The sequence below is a fragment of the Mesoplodon densirostris genome, chromosome 16 (assembly GCF_025265405.1).
Source record: "Mesoplodon densirostris isolate mMesDen1 chromosome 16, mMesDen1 primary haplotype, whole genome shotgun sequence".
Classification (NCBI taxonomy): Eukaryota; Metazoa; Chordata; class Mammalia; order Artiodactyla; family Ziphiidae; genus Mesoplodon; species Mesoplodon densirostris.
In genome coordinates, this window is record NC_082676.1 from 17,565,113 (window position 1) to 17,582,820 (window position 17,708).

Genomic DNA, 17,708 nt, shown 5'->3' on the forward strand with positions numbered 1-17,708 from the left:
CCCTGGCATTGAATCCAGTCTTAGTGAGAGTGTGTTACCTCAGCCTTCGTTCTTGGGCCGGCCCTATAGCTTGCTGTCTGGGATCCTGAGCAGGTCAGATAATCTTAGGGAGCCTTCACCTCTCCATCTGGTAATTGGGTACAACAATTTTAGTACTTTCCTTATGGGGACATTTCATAGCTCAATAATATTTATATGTATTAATTTATATTTTAACTTATTATAATATAAATTAGTTATAATATTTAAAATTATATAATGTGTAAAAGTAAATAGAATATAAATTACATTTTATTTTAATATAAATATAATGTATTCTAATATAAATATATTTTCATATGATTTATAATTATTTATAATTATAAACTTATAGTTTCTATTTATCAGTACAGATTTATGATTTATAAATACAAATTTCTGAAATTTAAATGTAGAATTTAAATACAAATAGGATGATGATATAATAACAAAATGTTAATAATCATCATACTAATTAGAGTTATGCCTTTAAGTTACGACAGTTTAGGCTCATTTTATGAAGGCCTCAGATATGCAGGTAGTAGGGTGAACCAAAACCTCCATTGTTCTAGAGTGTGGTTTCTAGAATGTTCTACAGCCTGTTAAACGGTGCTGCTTGGAAAAACAAGAACTGCAACAACAACCAAACAAACACAAAAAAGCAAGGCCAGGAAGTTCTGGGACTGTGGGCTTTTGATGCAGGACTTCTCAGGGTCTGTGAATTGCCTTGTTTCCCTCCCTGCCCCTTGACTAACTGGCTAGCCACCTAGAGTAACCGAGTTATTTAATGTCTCTGTGTCTCATAGAGTCATCAGTAAGGATTAACGGTGTTGATACAGATAAGTGTGGAGAATAATGTGTGGAACACAGTCAAAGCTCAGTAAATGTTAATGGCGATTATTCACATGATCTATGCTGAAATGGCCATGTGCCCTGTGACTCGTTAAGAGGGGGACAGAGTATGCAGCGTGTCTTAGGCTCCTGCTGTCCGTAGAGAATGAGCTTGTGTGTAGAGGCCCTCTTTCCTGTCCTTCCTTATCCTCCACGCTCTCTCTCTCTCACATCCTACCTTTATCCCCTTCCACTCTCCTCTCCTCCCTCCTCCATTCCCTTCCTCTCATCTCTTCCTCCATCTTCTTCTCCTAGTACAGTGATTCCAAGATCTCCTTGGACAAAGGTGATCCAGAAAGAAGTGGGTAACTAGCATCATTTGAAGCCTGGATCCATTGCCCAGCTTAGGCCGGATTCGAGGGAGATATCGCAGCCTCTCTAGAGCCTATTCTGTTTTCCTTCTGTAGCGGGAAGTCTCTTTTGCCTCCTTTCTTCCCCCGCCGACCCCTTTCTTTCAAGAAGGAGACTGCAGGGCTTCCCTGGTGGCGCAGTGGTTGAGAGTCCGCCTGCTGATGCAGGGGACACGGGTTCGTGCCCCGGTCCGGGAAGATCCCACATGCCGCGGAACGGCTGGGCCCGTGAGCCATGGCCGCTGAGCCTGCGTGTCCGGAGCCTGTGCTCCGCAACGGGAGAGGCCACAACAGTGAAAGGCCTGCGTACCGCAAAAAAAAAAAAAAAAAAAAAGAAGGAGACTGCAGATGGTAAAGGAAGCAAACACACATGGACCGTGCATCTTCTGTAGACACATATAACATGCAGCCCTCCCCTTCCTGGAACCCCCAGGCCGTAAGACCTGTCTGATCGGCACACTGTTGCCTGTACCACTGGGTTATCATTTAACAATGGGAGATACAGAAATGAATATGGCATGCCAGGATGCTTGCTCCCATCCCCAACCAGGGGAGGGAGCTTCTGCCTAGAAAGACTCCTACATGTCTTCCAACAATCCCTCCTTCAAATTCTTCTCACCAAACAGTGGCCTCGTCATGGTTCTGTTTCCCCATAGTTCTCTCTAGGGAAGAATGTGCTGATCAGATAGTATGAAAATATGGTGTGCTTGAAAGGTCTGTTTCTCCTGGAAAAGTAGTACCCTGGAATCGAAGTTATACATCAGCCTCTTGTGAGTTGGATCCATTAAGTTAGTCCCGCTGAGACCCATCAACTCTGACAGGCTTGGGTTCACAGTGTGCAGGGCAGAAGGCCTGGCGTCAGCCTGCGTGACCATACCACGGTGCAGCCATCCTATCCTACGCGAGAGGTCTTGGAGGGCCCATGGCACCTGGAATATTTCTCTGGCGCAAGTGTGATCTCTCAGGGTGTGATACATCCACCCAGGGCAGTGGTTCTCAACTGGGGGCAGTTTTGTCCCAGTGGACATCTGGCAATGTCTGGAGAGATTTTTGGTTGCCACAGCTGGGAGAAGTACCCATAGCATCTGGTGGGTACAGGACAGGTGTGCTGCTCAACATCCTACGAAGCACAGGACAGGTCTCCATAACAGGGAATTATCCAGTCCAAAATGCCAGCAATGCAGGTTTGAGAAACCCTGGTCTAGACAGACTCAGTCATCTGGGGTCTGTCTTGGAGGGACAGTAAAAAGTCACTAAGGGGGAATTCTGCTGTCTATGCAGAAGCCAGAAGATTTAGCTTCTCCATGGGCTGGGAAGCCTCAGACTGATGACTCCTCTAAATCCTGGGGCCAGAGCATCTTTTAGGAGTCTGCTAGACTCTATTCGACAGTGGCTCACTGCATGTGGAGGTGAGAGAACACTTGCCCCACAGAAGCAGAGGTCGTTCAAATTCTCCTTCAAACAAGCAGTAAACTGTGGTTTAACTGCTGACTCACCGATGCTTTTATCCTGCATGATTTAACTGGGGACGGCAGTGCGTGTGGACTCAGATAAACCTGCTTTCGAATCCTGGCTTCACCTCTTACTGAGCTGTGTGACTGTGGGTAAGTTTCTTAACATCTCTGAGCCTAAGTCTTCTCATCTCCACACTGGAGGTGGCCATGCCTGCCTTGCCGTGGGCTTGCTAATGGAGAGCTTGGCACTGGAGGAGAGGACGGCTCTGTCCACCCTTCCCCACCTTCATGCAGCCTCCCAAATAAGGGAACTGCCATTTGGTTTGGATTTTCTTTTTTTCCCTCCACCTCGTACTCTCTTTTGGGTTGGCTCCGTCCAACTGTATTTGTAGGTTCTGCAGAGGAAGGGGTGGTGCTGAAAAGAATAAAGCTGGTGGAAAAGGGACCTATTTCAGTCGTGAGTTGAAAGGCCATGAAAGTGTCTACCAAGGTACTATTTATCCAGCCCAAGATTTTTTAAAAGTTGAATTTTTAAAAATTTAAAGAAAACCCACCCTCTCTTTAGGTGCCTGCAATGTGTGCTTTTGTATCCATTTGAAAGGTAAGAAAGGAGATCCTCAGAGAGGTTCTGTCTACCCAAGGTCGTGCAGCAAGGTCCTGGCAGATCTATTTCCAAACCCCTTGTTCGGTAACCCACTCTCAGGTTTGTCCTGTGGACCAAATGGACTAGCACAACTAAGATCTTAGTGAGGCAGCTGGGATGTGTTTTTGTTCTCTGTTTGCTTTGTGGCTACATAAAAAGACACAGGAAGGTTCTGATGGAACAGGGCATGAACGACCTACTTTGGTCTGTGCAGCCTCATGATTCTGGCTCCATGGACGTTCTGGTTTGGTGATTGCCCCAAGTGGGATGGATGGTTCCCAGCGTCCTGGAAAGGCTTCACTAGTTAAGGAGGGTGGCATGATGTGTGTGGAGCGGGCTTGTGGTAGCAGCTGGGTGAAGCCTTGGGGGAGGAGAGGGACAGGGCTGGGCACTGTGTGGCCAGTGACCCTGCTTGCTCTGCCTGTGTGTCCTCTCTCTTGACCTTCTGCCTCCTTGTTACCCCTGACAGCTTCTAGTGTTCCTCATGGCTCATAGTCTGGGGGCTAGAACCAGGTGTCTGAATGTCTTCCCTAAAATGAAAGTTTGGGGTCTTAAAAATGTTTTCTTGGCCAGGCCCTGCCTCTGGCTGTTTCAGCTCATCTATTCCTCATAGCAACTTTAGGAGGTTGGAGCAATTATCTGCCATCTACAGCTGAGGAAATTGAGGCTCCTACAGCCTGTAAGTGGGTGAACTGAGATTTAGACTCAGGGCTGTGTGACTCAGTCAGTCATCGAGGCCTGCTGATAACTCTTGAATCTACTTCTGCCTCCCTGTATCCACTACTGTCATCCTGGGCCAAGCTACTGTCAGCTGTCACTGGGACCATTGTGAGAGACACTGGATGACGGTCCCTGCACTCACTCGTGTTTCCTTCAGCCCATTTCCTACTCCAAAGACATTTCAGTCAAGGATTGGGACCTTATCTCAAATATCCACTGCTGAACATCATGCCTGGCACATAGTAGGTGCTCAGAAATGTTGTGAGTGAATAAATGGTTGATTATATTTACATTTTAGAAAAATTATCCTGGTCAACGTGATTTGCTTATCCATCCACCCATCCATCCGTTCCACACCTCTCCATCCATCACCCATCGCCCCATCCATCCATCCATCTATCCATCCATTCCCCACCTCTCCATCCATCACCCATCACCCCATCCATCCATCCATCTATCCATCCATTCCCCACCTCTCCATCCATCACCCATCGCCCCATCCATCCATCCATCTATCCATCCATTCATCCTTTATCCCCCTCATTCATCTGTTTCCTTATTCTTGTCCATCTAATCGATCACTTATCAGAGCAGGAAAAAGGCAAAACACATTTAGTGCTATGAGGTCAGACTCAAATAAGTAAAATGTAAAAGTGCTCTTTGATGCAGAAAACATCATATGATTTCTTTTTCTAAGAGTGAATCAAGATAAAAGTAGGCGCTTTTCCTGAGTTAACATGTGTCTCGAAATTCGGACCTGCATCTAAAATATTAAAATACAACCTGTGCTTTTTCTAATTTTCTTCATAGATGATCAGAGACAGCATGAGTAATTCAAATACAAGCTAAGTTCTAATCCCTTGCCTGTTAGAAAGCTACGTGCACTTTGGGGTGCAAAACAGAGATTGCAGACATATTAATATTTAAGAGCTTGGAGACTGTCTAAGCTAAGGTGTAGGCATGTAAAACAAGTACCCGATTATAGAGCGATTTTCATAAGGTCCAGTTGGGGGGCTGTCGAGCCTCACCTAGGGTCTCTGTCCACCATCCCGGGTGCTGCCCAGCACACCAATCAGCCTGGCTCTGCCTCTGAGCTTGGGGTTTGGAGCTAGTGGTACCCCAAAGGGATGCTGGGGATTCCACACTGCTTCCACAGACTTTTCTGCCTGTGGTCATAACAAAAGCAGCTAGGCGAGGAGGGACGAGATTACCAGCGCAGGAGCCTCATAAATATGAGATGAAACGGCTGGGATGGAAATGAAAGTTGAGATGCTCAAAAATAAAGCGTGAAAGAGTCCTGGCCTTGTATAAGAACAGGACTGATCTCTGTACGCTGACAGAATGTATGATTTTCCCTTTGCTTTACTACAGTGCTTCTGTTTCTATAGAAACCACCAATTTTATAGACAGAAAGGCTGTGTGAGAAGGCGTGGGGAGTTCAGTCTGAAGCCAAGTGCCATCAGGGCACCGCACTCCCAGCCCCGGGGAGGGGCCTTTCTTCTTTGCTAGCTAACTAGCTCTCCTGGGGATAGTTAATGATTACCAGGCTTGGAACCTGTCTCTATTATTATAATAACACTTGCAGTCCTTCTTCCTTCCATGGAGCCCCTGAAGACTCGGCTAGTTCTAGGGTTCTTAGAGCATTCCTGCGGAGGGCAGTGGCACACAGCCCTCCTGGCTTTCATTCATTCATTTCTTCATCAGATACACACTGATATCTTAGATGGTTAAGTAAGGGAGTCAGACAGGCAACATGACAACTTCATTTTGGTTCTACGAGAGACGTTTTGCTGGCCAGGGCTCCCTTAGACAGAAGAGGCTGGAGTTAGTTAGATTTCGGGGGTGGCCTGGCAAAGGTAAGCAATATCTAAGTGGTTCAGTTAGTTTTTGCTGCATAACAAGCTACCCCCAATCTAGTAGCATCAACCAACAACTGCTGTATATGTTTATGATTCTGTGGGTTGGAAATCAGGGCAGGGCACGGTGGAAAGGTGCCACCTTTCCATAATTTTTGGGGCCTCAGCTGGGGTGGCTCAAAGGTTAAAGATGGCTGGGTCCATATATTTTGAATGTTGGTTCTTCTCCATTTGTTATCTGCTGGGGCTGGAATTTCCAAGAATGACTTTTCTACCCATCTGCCTAGCACCTGGCTGGGTTAGCTAGAACAGCTGGGGGCTAGTTGGCATCACACCTTCTCTTCATTAGCTTGGGCTTCCTTACGTCATGGCCTTCTCAGGATAGTTGGACTTCTTCCATGGCAGTGGATGCTGCAAGGCTTATGATGAGCTAGCCTCAGAAGTCCTAGAGCATCACGACCCGTGCATTCTATTGGGAAAACTAATCACTAAATCTAGAGCAGATTTAAGGGGAGGGGAGGAATAGGCCCCACCTTTCAGCAGGGGAATGGCATGCATGTCTGGGGAGGGAAGGAATTGATGGCAGACACCTTGGACATGAGCTTGCCCACTGAAACTTCCTGAATTTCTGTTTTCAGGAATCAGGTGGGACCCTAATGGAGAGGAAGTCAGGGTTATAATGTTACAACAATGTGGTTGTTAGACAATGGGTCTAACAGGTGGGTTGAAAACAGTGTGTGGGAGGGTGTTGGCTGGTCATGCACATGGTGAGGGGCTCTCAGCTCAGGTTTTGATTCAGGGAGTGTGTTCCAGCAGCACGTCCATGTGGTAGAGGTCATAAAAAATGTCCATAGGCCATTGTGGGTCTGATGCTGAGAGTGGAGTTATGCCTGGTGACATAGGCCTGGCAGTGATTATTCTAGCTGGGGCTGCTGGTTATACACAACAGACTCCAACACAAACTGGCATAAGAAAATATGGAATTTATTGGGTCGTTTAATTAAAACCTCCTGGGGTTGGGTTCTTCAAGCATAGCTGTACCGAGGGTCTCACATGAGTCATTAGTTCCTGGTCTCCCTCATCTTTTTTTTTTTTTTTTTTGCGGTATGCGGGCCTCTCACTGCTGTGGCCTCCCCCGTTGCAGAGCACAGGCTCCGGACGCGCAGGCTCCGGACGCGCAGGCTCAGCGGCCATGGCTCACGGGCCCAGCCGCTCCGCGGCATATGGGATCCTCCCAGACCGGGGCACGAACCCGTATCCCCTGCATCGGCAGGCGGACTCTCAACCACTTGCGCCACCAGGGAGGCCCCTCCCTCATCTTTTTACTTTGTTTTCTTATGACCTGGCGGAACTCCTAGGCATGCTTTCCTCCTAGGGGAGGAAGAGGGCCACGTCCCTATATCTCTGAGTTCAGTGGAAGAGGGAGAACTGCTCATGGCCAACCATTCAAAGCCTGGGCCCGACTTCTACTGGCTTGTATTGGGTCCAAGACTATCCCGAACCATTTACTCTGGCTAAGGGCATGTGGGGTTCTGATTGGCTCACGCTGGGGCAGGGTAGGGTGGGGGAGGGCAGCTCTCCCGAGGGTGATCCAGATGTTCTTAGAGACAAATGAGGAATAGATATAGGGCAGTCTGAACAGTACTGCCTTCTCCAAGGGGTAGCTGAGGCTTAGGGAATAAATGAGATGGTCCAGGAAGAGAGTGTTATGGATGAGAATGGGGCCCAGGACAGGGCCCTGAAGAGCATCAGATGGATGGGCTAAGAAAGTAGATACCATAAAGAAGGTGGAGATAGAGTCCCCAGGAGGGGTAAGGAGTGGGAGGAGAACCAGTGGTACATAGCTTTCTAGAAACCAAAAGAAGAATGCATTTCAAGAGGTAGGGAGTGGTCAGTAGTGAAAATGCCTTGGGGAAATCAAGTGAGATTCACTCACTCACCCATCCGTTCAGCAGATATATACTGAGTACCTACTATGTGCCAGGAATTGTTCTAGTAGTGGGGATGCAAAAGCAAGAAACCAGACAAAATCCCCCTGCCTCGGGGATCTTACATCCTTGATGAGGATGAAGGGTGGTCATTAGATTCAGTGACAGGGTGGACAAGTGTTGAGGACCTTGGTGAGAACAGTCTCAGTGGAGCTCTGGGGTAGCGTGGCTGATTGCACCATGTTGGAGAGTGAGAAGAAGGTGAGATGATGGAAAAGGTAAGTGAGGGCAACTCTTTTTTTTTTCTTCTGTATCTATTTTTTTTAAACAGCAGGTTCTTATTAGTTATCTATTTTATACATATTAGTGTATATATGTCAATCCCAATCTCCCAATTCATCCCACCCCCACCCCCACCCTCTGCTTTCCCACCTTGGTGTCCATACGTTCTCTACATCTATGTCTCTGTTTCTGCCTTGCAAACCTGCATTTTCCTAGATTCCACATACATACGTTAATATACAATATTTGTTTTTCTGGCTTACTTCACTCTGTATGACAGGCTCCAGGTCCATCCACGTCTCCACAAATGACCCAATTTCGTTCCCTTTTATGGCTGAGTAATATTCCATTGTATAAATGTACCACATCTTCTTTATCCATTCGTCTGTTGATGGGCATTTAGGTTGCTTCCATGACCTGGCTATTGTAAATAGTGATGCAATGAACATTGGGATGCATGTGTCTTTTTGAATTATGGTTTTCTCAGGGTATGTGCCCAGTAGTGGGATTGCTGGGTCATACGGTAGTTCTATTTTTAGTTTTTTAGGGAACCTCCATACTGTTCTTCATAGTGGCTGTATCAATTTACATTCCCAGCAACAGTGCAAGAGGGTTCCCTTTTCTCCACACCCTCTCCAGCATTTTTTGTTTTAGATTTTCTGATGACGCCCATTCTAACTGGTGTGAGGTGATACCTCATTGTAGTTTTGATTTGCATTTCTCTAATAATGAGTGATGTTGAGCAGCTTTTCATGTGCTTCTTGGCTATCTGTATGTCTTCTTTAGAGAAATGTCTATTTAGGTCTTCTGCCCATTTTTGGATTGGGTTTGTTTTTTTTTAATTTTGAGCTGCATGAGCTGTTTATATATTTTGGAGATTAATCCTTTGTCCATTGATTTGTTTGAAAATATTTTCTCCCATTCTGAGGGTTATCTTTTTGTCTTGTTTATAGTTTCCTTTGCTGTGCAAAAGCTTTGAAGTTTCATTAGGTCCCATTTGTTTATTTTTGTTTTTATTTCCATTACTCTGGGAGATGGGTCAAAAAAGATCTTGCTGTGATTTATGTCAAGGAGTGTTCTGCCTATGTTTTCTCCTAAGGGTTTTATAGTGTCTGGTTTTACATTTAAGTCTCTAATCCATTTTGAGTTAATTTTTGTGTATGGTGTTAACGAGTGTTCTAATTTCATTCTTTTACATGTAGCTGGCCAGTTTTCCTAGCACCACTTATTGAAGAGACTGTCTTTTCTCCATTGTATATCCTTGCCTCCTTTGCCATAGATTAGTTGACCATAGGTGTGTGGGTTCATCTCTGGGCTTTCTATCCTGTTCCATTGATCTATATTTCTGTTTTTTTGCCAGTACCATATTGTCTTGATTACTATAGCTTTGTAGTATAGTCTGAAGTCAGGGAGTCTGATTCCTCCAGCTCCATCTTTTTTTCCCTCAAGACTGCTTTGGCTATTCAGGTCTTTTGTGTTTCCATACAAATTTTAATATTTTTTATTCTAGTTCTGTGAAAAATATCATTGGTAATTTGATAGGGATTGCATTGAATCTCTAGATTGCTTTGGGTAGTATAGTTATTTTCACAATATTGACTCTTCCAATCCAAGAACATGGTATATCTCTCCATCTGTTTGTGTCCTCTTTGATTTCCTTCATCAGTGTCTTATAGTTTTCTGAGTATAGGTCTTTTACCTCCTTAGGTAAGTTTATTCCAAGGTATTTTATTCTTTTTGTTGCAGTGGTGAATCGGATTGTTTCCTTAATTTCTCATTCTGATCTTTTGTTATTAGTGTATAGTAATGCAAGAGATTTCTGTGTATTAATTTTGACCAAATTCATTGATGAGCTCTAGTATTTTTCTGGTGACATCTTTAGGATTCTCTATGTTTAGTATCATGTCATCTGCAAACAGTGACAGTTTTACTTCTTCTTTTCCAATTTGTATTCCTTGTATTTCTTTTTCTTCTCTGATTGCTGTGGCTAGGGCTTCCAAAACTATGTTGAATAATAGTGGCAAGGGTGGACATCCTTGCCTTGTTCCTGATCTTAGAGGAAATGCTTTTGGTTTTTCGCCATTGAGATGATGTTTGTTGTGGGTTTGTTTTATATGGCCTTTATTATGTTGAGGTAGGTTCCCTCTATGCCCACTTTCTGAAGCGTTTTTATCATAAATGGGTGTTGAATTTTGTCAAAAGCTTTTTCTGCATCTCTTGAGGTGATCATATGGTTTTTATTCTTCATTTTGTTAATATGGTGTATCACATTGATTGATTTGCATGTACTGAAGAATCCTTGCATTCCTGGGATAAATCCCACTTGATCATGGTGTAGGATCCTTTTAATGTGTGGTTGGGTTCTGTTTGCTAGTGTTTTGTTGAGGATTTTTGCATCTATATTCATCAGTGATTTGTTCTGTAATTTTCTTGTTTTGTAGTATCTTTGTCTGGTTTTGGTACCAGGGTGGTGGTGGCCTTGTAGAATGAGTTTGGTAGTGTTCATTCCTCTGCAATTATTTTGGAAGAGTTTGAGAAGGATGGGTGTTAGGTCTTCTCTAAATGTTTGATGGAATTCACCTATGAAGCTATCTGGTCCTGGACTTTTGTTTGTTGGAAGATTTTTAATCACAGTTTCAATTTCATTACTTGTGATTGGTCTGTTTATATTTTCTATTTCTTCCAGGTTCAGTCTTGGAAGGTTATACCTTTCTAAGAATTTGTCCATTTCTTCCAGGTTGTCCATTTTATTGGCATAGAGTTGCTTGCAGTAGTCTCTTAGGATGCTTTGTATTTCTGTGATGTCTGTTGTAAGTTCTCATTTTTCCTTCTGATTTATTGATTTGAGTCCTCTTCCTCTTTTTCTTGATGAGTCTGGCTAAAGATTTGTCAATTTTGTTTATCTTCTCAAAGAAACAGCTTTTAGTTTTATTGTTCTTTTCTATTTTTTCTTGTTTCTATTTCATTTATTTCTGCTCTGATCTTTATGATTTCTTTCCTTCCACTAACTTTGGGGTTTGTTTGTTCTTCTTTCCCTAGTTCCTTTAGGTGTAAAGTTAGAGTGTTTATTTGAAATTTTTCTTGTTTCTTGAGGTAGGATTGTATTGCTATAAACTTCCCTCTTAGAACTGCTTTTGCTGCATCCCATAGGTTTTGGATCGTCATGTTTTCGTTATCATTTGTCTCTAGATATTTTTTGATTTCCTCTTTGATTTCTTCAGTGATCTCTTGGTTATTTAGTAACGTATTGTTTAGCCTCCACGTGTTTGTGTTTTTTACGTTTTTTTCCCCGTAACTGATTTCTAATCTCATAGCATTGTGGTCAGAAAAGATGCTTGATATGATTTCAGTTTTCTTAAATTTACTGAGGCTTGATTTGTGACCCAAGATGTCATCTATCCTGGAGAATGTTCCATGTGCACTTGAGAAGAAAGTATAATCTGTCGTTTTTGGATGGAATGTCCTATAAATATCAATTAAATCTATCTGATCTATTGTGTCATTTAAAGCTTGTGTTTCCTTATTAATTTTCTGTATGGATGATCTGTCCACTGGTGTAAGTGAAGTGTTAAAAGTCCCCTACTGTTATTGTGTTACTGTCGATTTCCTCTTTTATAGCTGTTAGCAGTCGCTTTATGTATTGAGGTGCTCCCGTGTTGGGTGCATATATATTTATAATTGTTATGTCTTCTTCTTGGATTGATTCCTTCATCATTATGTAGTGTCCTTCCTTGTCTCTTGTAACATTCTTTATTTTAAAGTCTATTTTATCTGATATGAGTATTGCTACCCCGGCTTTCCTTTGATTTCCATTTGCATGGAATATCTTTTTCCATCCCCTCACTTTCAGTCTGTATGTTTCCCTAGATCTGAAGTGGGTCTCTTATAGACAGCATATATATGAGTCTTGTTTTTGTATCCATTCTGTGAGCCTGTGTCTTTTGGTTGGAGCATTCAATCCATTCACGTTTAAGGTAATTATCAATATGTATGTTCCTGTGACCATTTTCTTAATTGTTTTGGGTTTGTTTTTGTAGGTCCTTTTCTTCTCTTGTGTTTCCCACTTAGAGAAATTCTTTTATCATTTGTTGTAGAGGTGGTTTGGTGGTGCTGAATTCTCTTAGCTTTTGCTTGTCTGTAAAGCTTTTGATTTCTCCATTGAATCTGAATGAGATCCTTGCTGGGTAGAGTAACCTTGGTTGTATGTTCTTCCCTTTCATCACTTTAAATATATTGTGCCATTCCCTTCTGGCTTGTAGAGTTTCTGCGGGGAATAGGGGGTGTTGAGTCCCGTTCACTGAGGAAGGAGTAGGTCTTGTCTATTGCATATTTGGTTTATGGAATGGTACCTGTGCTAATATCAAACTCTGGTTTTATGCATCACCCCACCTCTCCTTTCCCCTTAAGCTGGCATAAGAATGTTTTCTAAATGTGAGACTCTGTTCTCTTTCCTAATTCAGTTCATGTGTAGCCATGTTTACATTCCCTTCATAAGTGATATCTTATGATAAGTTTCTTTTTCTGTGTGACTTATTTCACTTAGAATCATCATACCTAAATCCACTCATTATGCTGCTACTGGCCTTATGACATTGATTTCATGGCTGAGGGATATTCCATCATACGTAAGGAGCACAATTTCTTTACCCATTTTTGTCTTTCCTGGGATATTTAAGGTGTACCGAAGTCAAGGTTCTTATAAGCAGTGCAGCCCTAAATTTTTGGGTGTCTGTGTCTTATTGATTTTCATTTTTTCCAAGGTATATTCCCATGACTGGAAGTGCCCTAGGCTCTGTAGCTCTGTTGTTTACTTCTTCTAGGGAACACAATGCACTCCTCCAGAGTGGCTGTTGGCAATTTACATCCCGCCCATCAGCATAACAAGGCTCCCTGTTCTCCAGGGCCTGTCTTGCCTTTCTGGTTTTTACACATTTTCCGGATATCCCTTTTGAACGGTGGGAAGAGATACATCTTTGTAGTGCTGATTTGCATTGCCCACTTGCTTGGTTGGCCAAAAAGTGCGTATGCGTTTTTTCCTGAATATATTCAGGAAAAAACGCATACGCACTTTTTGGCCAAGAGCATCATTGTTGAAGTTGTGCTGCTTTTCATGTGCTTTAGAGGTGATTCCAATCTACCTCTTGAAAGCTGTTTCCTGCAATTCTGCCTCGCTTTCAAGTCCGCCTCGTGGCCTTCCCTCAACAGATTTTTGGATGATAGTTGTCCTTTATAACAGTGCAGGTTTGTGAATTGCTGAGAAATCAGCTGTTAACCTTATGGGAGTTTCCTTGTATGTTATTTGTTGTTTTTTCCCTTGTTGCTTTTAATAATTATTCTTTGTCTTTAGTTTTTGTCAATTTGATTACTATGTGTTTCGGTGTGTTCTCCTTGCGTTTATCCTGCCTGGGACTCTCTGCACTTCCTGGGCTCCGGTGGCTATTTCCTTTCCCATGTTAGGAAAGTTTTCAACTGTAATCTCTTCAGATATTATCTCGTGTCCTTTCTCTCTCTCTTTTCCTTCTGGGACCCCTAAAATGCGAATGTTGGTGCATTTAATGTTGTCCCAGAGGTCTGTTAGGCTGTCTTCATTTCTTTTCATTCTTTTTTCTTTATTCTGTTCCACAGCAGTGAATTCTACCATTCTGTCTTACAGGTCACTTCTCTGTTCTTTTGCTTGAATTATTCTGCTATTGATTCCTTCTAGTGTATTTTTCTTTTCTGTTATTGTATTGTTCATCTCTGTTTTTTTTGCTCTTTAATTCTAGGTGTTTGTTCTTTAATTCTTCTAGATTTTTGTTAAACATTTTTTGCATCTCCTCGATGTTTGCCTCCATTCTTTTTCCGAGGTCCTGGATTATCTTCACTATCATTATTCTGAATTCTTTTTCTGGAAGGTTGCCTATCTCCACTTCATTTAGTTGTTTTTCTGTGGTTTCATCTGGTTCCTTCATCTGCTACATAATCCTCTGCCTTTCAATTTTGTCAGTCTTTCTGTGAATGTGGTTTTCATTCCACAGGCTGCAGGACTGTAGTTCTTCTTGCTTCTGCTGTCTGCTCTCTGGTGGATGAGGCTACGTAAGAGGCATGTGTAAGCTTCCTGATGGGTGTGACTGGTGGTGGGTAGAGCTGGGTGTTGCTCTGTTGGACACAGCTCAGTAGAACTTTAATCTGCTTGTCTGCTGATGTGTGGGGCTGAGTTCTCTCCCTGTTGGTTGCTTGGCCTGGGGCGACCCAGCACTGGAGCTCAAATGCTTTTTGGTGGGGCTAATGGCAGACTCTGCGATGGCTCTCACCAAGGAGTACTTCCCAGAACTTCTGTTGCCAGTGTCCTTGTCCCCACCTTGAGCCATAGCTGGTCCCTGCCTCTGCAGGGTACCCTCTAACCCTAGCAGGTGGGTCTGGTTCAGTCTCCTTTGGGTTCACTGCTCCTTCCCCTGGGCCCTGATGTGCACACTGTTTTGTGTGTGCCCTCCAAGAGTGGAGTCTCTGTTTCCCCAAGTCCTGTCAAAATCCTGCAGTCAAATCCCACTAGCCTTCAGAGTCTGATTTTCTGGGAATTCCTCCTCCCGTTGCCAGACCCCTAGGTTGGGAAGCCAGACGTGGGGCTCAGAACCTTCACTCCAGTGGCTGGACTTCTGTGGTGTAATTGTTCTTCAGTTTGTGAGTCACCCACCCAGCGGTTACGGGATTTGATTTTATTGTGATTGCGCCCCTCCTACTGTCTCATTGCGGCTTCTCTGTCTTTGGATGTGGGGTATCTTTTCTGGTGAGTTCCAGTGTCTTCTTGTTGATGATTATTCAGCAGTTAGTTGTGATTCTGGTGAAGAGGGAGTGAGTGCACGTCCTTCTACTCCGCCATCTTGAACCCGAGGGCAACTCTTATAAGAAGTTTGGCTGTCAAGGGAAGGAGAGAAAAGGACCAATGGCTAGAGTGAATGAGACATTGAATGAAATTTTTGTTTAGTTTTTTTTTTTAAATGAGAGTGGGGCTCTCCCTTTCTGTGCGTATGTTAGTCTTCTATTGCCTCAAATATTGTGATACCATGTATGGACTAGTCAACCATGGGAAGACCTCTCTACCTGTTTATTTGCCTGAAGGAGATACAGGTAGGCTCTTGGAGGGAGATTGGTAGTATTAGAAATTTCCCTGCCTCATGGAGAAGGGCAGCGTTGTCCTACCATCCAGACAGGACAGGAAGAGACCCATTCCCACCTCCCTTTAGTGCCTCTGCTGCCAGGGGATGGGGTAATGGGCAGCATTAAAGCACCCACAAGATGCAGGGAGGATGCATTTTAACATGCTCAAGTCTCTGCTTCCTAAACAAAACAAAATAAATTATCCAACTTCCCCGTGAGTCTGCATTCTTTTTTTTTTTTTTTGCGGTACGCGGGCCTCTCACTGCTGTGTTCTCTCCTGTTGCGGAGCACAGGCTCCGGACGCGCAGGCTCAGAGGTCATGGCTCACGGGCCTAGCCGCTCCACGGCATGTGGGATCCTCCCGGACCGGGGCACGAACCCGTGTCCCCTGCATCAGCAGGTGGACTCTCAACCACTGCGCCACCAGGGAAGCCCCAAGTCTACATTCTTGGTTTTTAAATTCCTTCTTCTTCCCCATAGCGCCAGCTGCTTGTGATGCTGAATTGGGCAGGCTGTAGGTAGTGTGGGGACAGGGGCAATGGTAAGGTGGATAATTGGCCCCTGGGTAATTGAGAGTTGTTTGTAATTAACCTGTTTTTGTAAGTACGGCACAAGATCACATACCTACCATTCTCAGACAACCCGGTCAGAACCCTGTTTGTTGCTGCACGTGGGCTTTGTCTAGTTGCAGTGGGTGGAGGCTACTCTTTGTTGCGGTGCTCGGGCTTCTCATTGCGGTGGCTTCTCTTGTTGCAGAGCACAGGCTCTCAGCACGTGGGCTTCAGTAGTTGTGGCACGTGGGCTCTAGAGTTCAGGCTCAGTAGTTGTGGCGCACGGGTTTAGTTGCTCCACGGCATGTGGGATCCTCACGGACCAGGGCTCGTACCCTGCATTGGCAGGTGGATTCTTAACCACTGCGCCACTAGGGAAGCCGTCACCTGACTTTAAATCAGTGGTTCTCAACTGAGGTTTGTTTTACCTCCCAGGTAACATTTGGCAAAGTCTGGAGACATTTTTTGGCTGTCATTACCGGGGAGGGGTGCTGCTGGCATCCAGTGGGTAGAGGCCAGGATGCTACTAAACATCCTACAGTGCACAGGGCAGCCCCTCCTACCCACCTCAGGACAGGGAATAACCTGCTCAAAATGTCAGCAGTGCTGAGGTTGAGAAACCTTGCTGTTTTTTTTGGGGAGAGGGGAGTGGCCATGATGTTGGGGGAAGAAAGAAAGGAAAACTTGGAGCAAGAACTAGATAAGTATGTACCGCAAATGATGCTGAGGCTCCCGCTGGAAGATAATGGATATTCAGCGCTGGGACTGATTTTTTTGCCTGAGAATTCAGTGGTCGCATTTATAGCCACAGCTCGAGGCTCTTGTCTAAGGAACTGATAACATTCTGACCTTGTGTCATGTTCTCTGCTGATGCCACAGTGGGATCAGGCCACAATATGTTATACTAGCAGCTAAAATACAGCAAAATTTAAACTCTTGGGGTTGCTTAGTTCTTGGGATTGCTGGATTTTGTTTTGTTTAGCAAAAGCGTACAGGCACATAAATTTTTTTTCTTCTTTTTTAACATCTTTATTGGAGTATAATTGCTTTACAATGGTGTGTTAGTTTCTGCTTTATAACAGAGTGACTCAGCTATACATATACATATATCCCCATATCTCCTCCCTCTTGCATCTCCCTCCCACCTTCCGTACCCCACCCCTCTAAGTGGTCACAAAGCACAGAGCTGATCTCCCTGTGGTATGTGCAGGCACATAAATATTAATGTTCCCCTTCCTCTTTATGATTGCTGGACCTTCCAGGGCTGGGCAAGACTGGACTCTGGTGTCCCTAACTGGTCTAGCCCTGCCACCTGCCACCTGTGGCACTCCCCAGGGTGATGCATGGAGGTGGGATGCATTTCCCCCCTCTGGGCTTTTGCAGATGGAGAAAGTTTCCAGGTGAATATGACTCTGATTCTCCCACTTCTCAGCGGGTCAGGGGAGACTTCTCAGCGGGTCAGGGGAGAGGAGACAGGCTATGTCCTGTGCGTTATCTGTACCCCTCACCAGACATTTTGAAATCTCCAACTGGCAAGTGGTCCAAACCCCAGTGGACATACTGATCCATGCTACAACATGGGTGAACCTCTAGAACATGACGCTAAGTGAAAGAAGCCAGACACAAAGGTCATACATTATATGATTCCATCTATGTAAAATGTCCAGAATAGGAGAATCCATAGAGACAAAAAGCAGATTCGTCGTTGCCAGGGGCTAGGAGGAGGGGGATGGGGAGTGACTGCTTAATGGTGGTGGTGGGGTTCTTCTTTGAAAGTGATAAAATGTTTTGGAAGTAGATCAGGGTGGTGGTTGCACAACGTTGTGAAGGTACTAAAAATGCCACAAATTGTACATTTGTAAATGATTAATTTTATGC